Source organism: Trachurus trachurus, assembly GCF_905171665.1.
Source record: "Trachurus trachurus genome assembly, chromosome: 17".
NCBI lineage: Eukaryota > Metazoa > Chordata > Actinopteri > Carangiformes > Carangidae > Trachurus > Trachurus trachurus.
In genome coordinates, this window is record NC_139900.1 from 28,749,853 (window position 1) to 28,760,418 (window position 10,566).

Consider the following 10,566-nt stretch of genomic DNA (forward strand, 5'->3'; position numbering starts at 1 on the left):
ACACACACAGTACAGTAGCGTGTACTTGTGTTTACTGCAGAGGGAGGCTGCTGTGTGGGTTCTAATCCCCTCCCTTTAGCAGCCACCCCTGCTACCTTGCACACACACACACACACACACACACACACACACACATACATACGCACACGCGCAAATGCACACAGGCACATCTATTCTTTGGTCATTAAAAAAACAAAGGAGGTCAGTGTCAGCGGTGGAATCAGGCAGCTGGGTCCTGTGAGGCGAGAGTTAATCCTGGTTTTCAAGGCCCACAGACAAAAAGAAGCCTTGCAGATGAAACGTTCCATGAGTTACACATGAACACGTCGTCGTGCGTCACCTTGTTAGCCCATGCATGCACCTTCACAATAATGGGGAGTGTTTGTTGTTGCTCAGTCTGCGGCGGTGTATTATTTGCATGAATCAAGAGGGGAGAGATTCGACTCCCCCCCCCCCCCCCCCCCCCCCCCCCCCCCCACCTCCCCTAATCGTATTCCTCTTCTGCAAAAGGCTTTGATTTCCATGTAGATGGAGCTGCGTTGATAACAAACGGGGAACTGCCCCGGAGAAATGAGGCAGAGCGATAAGATAAGGCGAGCAGAGCAGATCCCCATCCAGACAAAAAAAAAGACAAAGAGGAGAGTCATCACCCCACATGGCGCTTAATCTCCATTCAATCCAGAGATTAGCGCAGTCAAAATTCACATCGCCACAGCCCCTAGTGAATGATTAGTCATCTCCCAGAGGAGAGGTGGTTAACTGGTTAACTGGTGCCCCCCCCCCCCCCACCTTTGCAATAAACCCTGCCAGTGAAACATGATCAATAACTTAGTTCCTGGTCACAATGACAGAGGTGGCACTTCGGGATCACAACGCAACATGGTCTTAAATGGCAGAAAATCTGCTTATTGTGCATGGACACACACACACAAAATGCTGATTTTCCACTGTTTCCTGCTCCTCAAAGGCTCGGCAGCTTACTCCAGACTTGATCACTGATTAGACCATTCAGCTGTATTCTTGACACAAGAAAACAGTCACACAATGAGGACAGAGGACTGTTTGCTCAGCCTACTCAGGGCTCTATGCTAATCAACTGCTGTAAGCAAGTCAAACCGTGTTCTCGTGGCGGCGAGCGAGCGATTAGTATTCAGTGGGGGGGCACGGCGCGGAGAAGCCTGACATCGATAAATGTCGTGTGACCCTTGACCCCGACCGCTGCGACTGCTGAAAAGTTCCTCTCCCTTTATCAGGCTCAGCCCAGGCCTCTTCATTTCCTGTAGCATGGCTAATCATAATGTACTCACACACACACAGGGGTCTGGAGGCCGGACGCACAAAGGGACAAAGCCAACGGCAGCTGTGGTCAAACGGTCCAATCGTTATTAGGAAATACAACCTGAGCGCTAAAGATCATTCACTCAGGTGTGCAAACGCTTCACCGGAGTTGAGTAGTCCCACAAAACTGACAGATCCAAGCTTCTAGAGGTGTTACAGATAGATGGAGCATACTCTTGAAACTGCATAAAAGCCGAGTGTAAAGGTTCTGGAATCAGGAGTTGGAAAATCCCATCATTAATGAGTTGTTCTGGACCTTTCAACTGAATCACACAGTCTTCCTCAGCAGATGGAGTTGCCTGCTTGTCATAGATTAAATGGATTCAATACAGTCGAAGGCTCACAGATACAGAATGGACTTTGTTTTACTAAACAGCACTACTCAGTATATCTATATTCTATACTGAAGACCATTTCAAAACCTTGTCGCATTTACATTGTGCCTGGTGTCAGTCATTTTCAGCTCCTTATCTGTTCACTTCTCTCTTACTCTCTTTGCTCACAGTCGTACTTTAATGCAGGTGAATTCCCATTGAAGCTGTTCTCATTTACATGTTATTTTGTTTCTGTATGACAACAGAGCAGGTATGAAACAGTGACAATGTGGCCCAGTGAGACTACATGCTTACAGCAGTCACTTCCAAGACGCTGCTCTCCACTGCTGAAATCCTGATTCTAGGCAGCAAAACTGCTTGATGGCACCAAATTACTCTGAGAAAGCAATGACCAAATGAGAAAAACTCCAACAATTGGATGGTCAACGGATGACGCAACCTCATCACTCATTCACACAGGGTTCACCTGACCAATCGCGTACTGTAACCTGTGCTTTTGTCAGTAACAGATCAGCTGTGTAATGTAAAAAGAGTTCACACACAAAAGCAAATGACTCAGGAGTTTCTATCTAGCGTTTTGGTGTCTTTCAGCTTTGGTGTCCAACTTCAGTCTGAGGTTACGCTGATCACATAAACTGATCAAGTGTAAGCAGACCTTCAACTCTGCAGTTTATTTGTTGCAAAAAAAAAAAAAAAAAAAAAAAAAAACATAAAGGAGACACACCAAAGGCAGCAGCATTGTTGAAATAGAGAATTTAACTCCTAAAACTGCCGCTAGCAACAACAACCAGGTCCGTAAACAATTCCATTATCCGTGTTACTTTCACCGCTGGTATTCATGGCAATCGGGCTGCAACTGTGGATGTCTTCATCATCGTTTCCAAAGGTCTTCTTCGCTTTCACCCATTTTCAAACAACAATAAAAAAAAAAAAGGATCAGCAGCGTTTCCTAAAGTTTCTATTTTCGGTGCTCTAAAACTCCAGAGCGGTGTGTGGATGGGAGGCGAAAGCGTAGCAAAAGCGATCCGTTTTAAAACAAATAAATGGAGTGTGGATGTATCCTACTCCTCCTCATCAGTCTTGTGTCTGTAGCAGCAGCGAGACATAAGGCTGCTGAAAGAGAAAACCCACCGTATACCACCTGCTGAGCACCAAACCAGCAGATACATGCTGGAGCATTTAGCAGCTTAAGAGCCACATTGTTCCCTCTGGAAGAACACGGTAAATACTGAACTAACTTTCTTCAGGTGGGAACAATCATGCCTCTGAATGAATGAATGAATTTTAATCGGTGTCTGCTGGATTGTTGCTGTTTGCTAACTTATTCACCACTTGAAATGTTTAAAGCTTCTTCCAATGGCCCGGACTTGGCTGGAAAAGATAAATGAACAGTGCTTTAAGCAACACTCCACCTTGTAGGAGCAGGAGAAGTGCTGTTTAGCCCCTCTTCTTCTTCCCCACTCAGGATCAATGCGGTCACACTGCTGTAACACAAGTGCACCGGCTGATGCTAATTGGGGTTTTAAAAAGCGCTTGTGTATTGTGCCACACGTTTAGCCTTGTTGTGCCTTTGTGTTCATTGTTGTGACTTGTCTCCAGGTTGAAAGCCACAACACCGGCTCATTAATCTCATGTAGCCAGGCCAGCTGTCTTGTCAAGCTCACAGAGGTCTGGAGAAAATCACGCTCGAGCACGAAAATCCTAGAGCAAACACTTGACCCGATTTGGAAACACTAATTTGTGAAAACGGTAACCTTGTTTGGGTAGAAACAAGGTCTCTATGCAGTGGTTTCTTTTGTGTAAAGGTGTAACCAGGCTCCTGTGTCCTCTAAATAACCTTGGATCTCTTGAATATGCATGAATGTAATCCAGTCGTTGTTGTCTTCAACAAAATCCAAGAAAGCATCTCAGCCCAGCCACATAAACCTAATTTAAACCACATTTATACATTACGGGTTCAATTTGGGTGGTTAACAGGTTAAAATCACCCATTGGGGGCGGTGTTTAGCACAGTTGGTAGAGCACCCGCCCCATGTGTTGAGGCTATAGTCCTCTGCAGGCGACCCCTGTTCGAATCCCACACCGAGCAACCCTATCCTGCCCCCCCCCCCCCCCCTGCCTCCCATTCTCCTGTCTCTCTCAACTGTCCTGTACATTAAAGGCAAAAAAGCACCTAAAAAATATATTTAAAAATAAATAAATAAATAAATCACCCATTGGCCAGCATGGACTCGCTCACTAATTACATGGCGGATACACATGGTTGAAGCTTAAGCTCAAGGTGTGAGGATTTATTAGCTGCTGATATTAAATCACAAGAGCAGGAAATAAAGCAGATGGACAATGACAGGTGCCAGTTAGCATGTTTTTGGGGAGGGACAACAATGCCATGGATTTATATCCATCTGCTGAACTTGCATTCTCAGTTAGAGGCACTAACACAATGTGGTTACATTGCATCTGTGCACTATTTGGATACAGAACGGTACAGTTATCTCATGCCAGTTATTTGGTGTCTGAACATCTTGATTATTGTCTGTCATTTGCATATTTTTGGTCCCTGCATCCATGCCACATTCTTGAGAACTGATGAGCAGACATGCATCACTCTACAATATCAGACAATTATATGAGACTGTTTGTCCAGTGTCAGTTGGCCATGTTGTTACCATAGAAACTGTCCAATGCACAAGTCCTTAAAAGATGACCCCCCCTCATAAACAGGGATCATCACTTATCTGAAAAACCGATCAACACATGGAACTCCTGGTGATGTAAGTCTCTGTGTGTGAAGTGGAAACAGTGATGTGGCACAATCAGCGACTCTGAGCACACAGCAGCTTCCTCAGTTCACCATGGAAACGCACCACACCTCCCTCATGTCCGGTAAGTCAAAGAGCTCCTTTATTTTAGCGAGTGTGCTACTAGGTATTTAGAAATCTCATCACACACACACACACACACACATTGGACACACTACTATTAAAAACTAAACAAATTCAAACCCTGAAACATGTCTTCTTCAGCTCACACTTTTGTGATTTACACCACAACACATGATGTCTCCATAATGTCCTATGTAAACAGACTTGTCTAAATACCTGGACCACACACTCAAACCCACATACACACACATACAGTATAAACACACACACACACATGCAGTCAAGCACGTATTGTATGGGATCTTTCCACCCACACGACTGTGATCAAATTGTCTAAGGGCCTAATGACAAAGACATTGTGACAGTATGTGATTTATTGTGTCAGAAGAGAAAGTAAAAGAGGGTAATTGAGGGGTAAGTGGAGGAAATAAAGTTTGCAGGTGTCAGCGTAACTTTGTCTGCCATCACAAGACTATGATGAATTTATTCATGGGTGGGTGATGCTGCCAAGTCAAGGACAAACACCATATAATTACCTCATACATTTAGGAAGTGATTAATTCCAAATTCCCGCTATTTAATTAAAATATGCAAATAGACAGCCATCGCTGTAACATGCGACACACTGCAGAGTAACAAAGTTTGACAGGTTCAGTCACTTCAGGATGTAAACGGCCTAAAAAAGAGCCACTGGACCACACACACACACACACACACAGTCACACACTGCATCTGTCTCCGTTGCACATTTGCACCATTGCGCATCACTGATTTACTGAACACATTGAGGTCCAACAGTGGTGACTCAAGCAGGCTGCCTCCTTCAAAGCAGAAGAAGAGTTGGAGAGCCATTACAGATATAATTGGATTTCATTTCAACCATGTGGAGGAAAAAAGACTTGTCACCACCCTGGAGAAAATGGAGCCAAAATACAATCACTGTATTTACTGCACTGCGTTAGAGGGGGTGTGTTTGTGCATGTATGTGTGTCTCGCCCCGTGCTCCTCTGCGTGTGTGTTTCAGTGAGTCGGTGTGGGTGTGTGTTGCGCATTTAAGTGCGTAAAATCCCAAGACACATACACAAGTGTCGAATGAATCCAGAGAGAGAGAGAGAGAGAGAGAGAGAGAGAGAGGGACGGGCTTCCCTGATGCTCTTTAAAGCGATCCATCAGAGGAGGACAAACTGCAGACAGTAAATGCAGGGCGGGGGGGGGGGCTGTGGCTTCAGCTGTGCCACTCCACTTTAGGAAATTAGCCCACCACATTGTGTGTTGGTTCTGTCACTGTGGCACAGTAAAACTGTCCATCTTGAGAAGACCTTTAGTCCATGGAAACCCAAATACACTAAAAAAAGCTTTCAGAGATACACTTAAACATGAAGATGCGTGAGAAAAGACAGAAGGACGATGCATGGTAAACTTCAGGTAGTGCTAACTAGCTAACATCAACGCATGCAGAACAGATAAAACACTTTCATGCATTCGCAATAGGCTCTATGCCGAGGGTCACATGACCAAACCGGAAAACGGGTAACTCCACTTCCGCTGAGATTCTGACAAGCACAACGTGCGGTAAAAACAAATCAAACCCACTTCATTTTTCCACAATTTTGTTGTTGCTCTTCCCAGGATGGCACAACAACTTTTTTATTCACGATGCCTGCAGGAATTACCCAATCTGAGCGTGTCCGACGTTCATCGAATCATATCTAAAGCTCCTACCACGAAAATGGACACGCTTAATGTTAATAGTTGTGCTAATGCTAACTCTCGCTGTCTGTAACTTACTGCCAGGTTATAGACTACTTGTTCCCTGCAAATTCTCACGATTGATTACTGGCTGAGTTAATCTGTTTTTATGAGCCTGTCATCGGTTCACTGCTATTCCAACATGGAAATAAACATTTAAGACTTCCACTGCTTATTTTCTTCATATGTAATGTAGCCTATAATGTAAAAAACATCTTGTGGACATGGTAAAAAGGTTAAAAGCTCTAAAAAATGCCTTCTCTATATTTCTGTATACTTTGCAATTACCAGTTTGAAAAAAAGATTACACAAAGGAATGAAATATGATTACACAAAGGAATGAAATATGAAGTTTATTCAACAATGTCCATTGTTAACATAAAAAAACATTTAATATACAACTTGTAACCTCCTTGTATGACGTCGGTCTGAAGGAAGTGCCGGCTGCAGACGGTGGTGCTCTTTTTTTATTATTTTTAAGTTTTTTCTTTTAATATTGTGAATCCACTTCTTTCTTTGGTCCACATCCTTGGGGAACGAATGGAAACTGACAGAGCTGTTGAATCTCCCTGACATAGGGCATTCAGGAACACAGCAAAAGCTGTGGTTGCTAGCACTTCACCTTCTTTTCCCTGTCTTTACTCGACATTTTTCAAACATAAAACATAAAAGCGATAAAAAAACAGTATACATTACATACAACATAAAAGAGACTATAACGTTATAACTACCTGTAGCAAAAGAACGCGTAGAAGTAGCTGGCTGTGGTCTGTTTGATTTGTTTTTACCACGCGTTGTGCTTGTCAGAATCTAAGCGGAAGTGAAGTTACCCGGTTTCCGGTTTGGTCATGTGACCCTCGGCATAGAGCCTATTCATGCAATACTGAGACTGTTCAAGCCTCGTGCTACAGAGGTTCTGTTGTCACATCCAGAACAAACAAAAATACTTATGACTGAATGTGTACATGTGTAGCTTTTACTTACCATGAAAAAAGCAAATATGGCATCAATAGTATCTATTGTGAAGACACAATGGCACTCAACCTAATGAAATGGTGTGTTCAAGTGTCTTCACAGTACAACAGGTGCCAACACATTGTTATTATTATACAAATCTGGAGGGAAGAAGAAATACAGTTTTTCTTATGAATATAGATACTACTTATACAGTATACTCATATTCCCTATGGAGGTTTCACATGGTGTGTTATACACTTAAGTTTATATTTGTCATTGTAGATGTGTAGATCTATAACCCATCTGATTGAGCTATTACCATAATATGATAATATAATATATTCCCTGTGACTTATAGTTCCTGATGGGTATTTAACACCATGTCTGGCTGCAGTTTAATAAGGTCATGTGTTAGAGAAACAGTGAGGAAAGCCTGGAGCTGAAACACATCTGTTTCTTTCTGCTGCTGAGCAATAACCTTAGTGTTACACACTTATCTAAGAGTGCAGATGAGTTTGTTTTTGTTGGGGGTTTTTTTTGGCAAAGGAAAAGTATAACATTTCTATACACTTATTTTGACACTCCGTTGTAATCATTTAGCTCACAATATTATTTTTGTTTGCAGTCATTGTGTGTTGTGACTTGGTGGATAAACCTTACCCTACCATGAGTGCAGGAATCTTTTGCCACATTTTAAGATATAACATTTTTTTTCAAACAGGTGCACAAGCTTTGTAAACAAGTCATCTGTCTAATCGCTTGCCATATGCATTCCCCTTTTTTTTAAAGGGAAAGCAAGATGTTAAGACCCAATCCCAGATAAATGATGTGCTGAGAGTGGGGCACCCAGATGGAGCTCGTCTTTTAGGAGCACGTCAGAAAAGTGGAGCTCCGCTCAGGGAGTGGGGGCGAGGGAGGAGGGAGACGGGAGACGGGGAGCATTTGATTTTCCATCAAGAGCATCCAAAGGCCTTCAGACCCCCCCCACCCCCCTCACAGCCTGACAGGCACACCTACACACACATCTTCACATCAACACACTCCTGTGCACACGCAGACAGATGGGTGCAGCTGCTTGCACACCTCTCTGTGTCTAACTTACATATATATTTAACCACCCACACGTACTTTACATGACATGCACGCACGGGCGATGCAAATGGAGGCACGCTGACACACACACACACACACACACACACTCAACACACACACACACAGGCTTTCCTCTCTCAGCTCCGTGTGCAGGGGCAGCCCCGACATGCTCACTAGAGATTTGGGGAGTTTAACTGGTGCAAGGCCCAGATTGGAGGCTTTGATCCTGATGCAGGAGTCAGTTCCACAATATGTTGACTATGGGTTATTTACAAGTTGGAGGCTGCTTTGGACAAACACACACACACACACACACACACACACACACACAGAAGCTGCTGCATTAACATCTGGAGTCGGAGTTTGCCTCTCCTCCCACCATATCCTCATCTCCATCCTAAATGTGCCAACCTATTGTTTAGAGAGTTTTTATCTGGCAGAATATGAATTCTGACAATACACAGAAATGATAATAAGGCTCCTCTTCTGATATTTTGAGGCTCTGACCCAGTTTTGATTTGTTCCACAGGGGGCGTTGCGATACATCGCTTCAGAACACAACTCTAAATCCTAATGAAGGCTGAATCTGCTGTATAATTGCACCAGAAACTTTCTCAGCACAAACAAGCTATGTTTGAAGATGGGTAGATAGATGAATCTCATTTAAGCCGGGCCGGCATGATATTCCCAACCCACTTGGAATAAAAACACAAGGACTAGTAGGTATACCAGGGCTCAGCGTGTGTGTGTTTTGAAAGAGGAGACAAACAGGATCTGAGAGAAGCAGCGAGTGACAGAGGGAGAGACAAAAAGGTAGAAGACAATGAGAGTTCAAATGAGAAATAGATGGGGGAAAGAGCCAGATGGGGGTTTGAATATCCTGCTAACTTCCATCTCTCAGTACGTACTGTAGCGTGACGCGCCGCTGTCGCCATAAGAGACGGGAGCGTAACGGTGTGGGAGAAGAACTCAAATGTCAGTCAGTAACAGCAGCCTGTTATATTAATCACAGTCAGAGGCCTCCTTAACACTCCCACATCCTTGGGGAGGAGTGTCATAAAAAATAACGCGGCAAAAGAGAACTGTGCGGCAATGCAGCATGAAAAATGCCCTGCATCTGCAGTGACTCAGCCAGTGAATCCAAGGTAAAGAGGAATCTGTTTGCCCTCTCTCTTTCTGTGCTTTCTCTCTCCGTCTCTCTCCCGCTGTCTGTCTCTCCGTCTCGCCCTCTACACACGCTTCAGTTCGTAGGCTCCTCTCCATGCACACACACACACACACACACACACACACACACACACACACACACACACACACACACACACACACACACACACACACACACACACACACACACACACACACACACACACACACACACACACACACACACACACACACACACACACACACACACACACACACACAGAGGGGATAAAAAAAAGGAGGAATGACAGAAAGGAGACTCTTGCTTTAGCATATTATCAGAGTCTCCTTACATTCATCAGGTTCTGTGTGCCTACGATTTCAGTCATTATCCTCAAATAGACACATGAATTCATCCATGCTTCCTCAAACAATCACCGCTGTCTTTCCCTTTTCTAAATCAAACAGCAGATGCAGGCGTTTTCTTCTTCTCTCCCCCCTGGTTGGTTAATCTGTTAATTCTACATTCCCTGGGTGAGACAGACAATGAGGACGATGGGTTTCGACGTTAAAAACCCACGGCTATGGGCTCTACACGTTGAGACCGTCTATTGTCACAGGGCTTTCTAATGTAAATAAGCTGTGTAAACAACAATCGCTACATGCTACTGTCCTAGATAGATACTACAGTGCACTGCAACACCATTAAGCACAAAGACATATTTATGCATGACTGAGTAGACTCGCATTCATACTTTGCACTAGACCATAGTGAGGCCGAGGACGGCACATGCATAAACAAACATGAACTCTCATTTAGACGCATAACTAGCGTCCGATGAGGAATATAAGCAGACCGTGGGTCAAGCAGGTCTGCTGGACAATAAAAGCCACCACTTCTTTCATTTGATAAAGAAGTTTGTGACAAACGTCCTGAGCAAAAGGGCTGTGACTAAACCCTGGTATTTATAAACCCACTTGAAGGTGACGCGCTGTGAGTGGAGTCATATCACCACTTCTTCCTCTGTGCCCAGGCAGTTTGCCGGTTTATTTCCGGAGTTTAT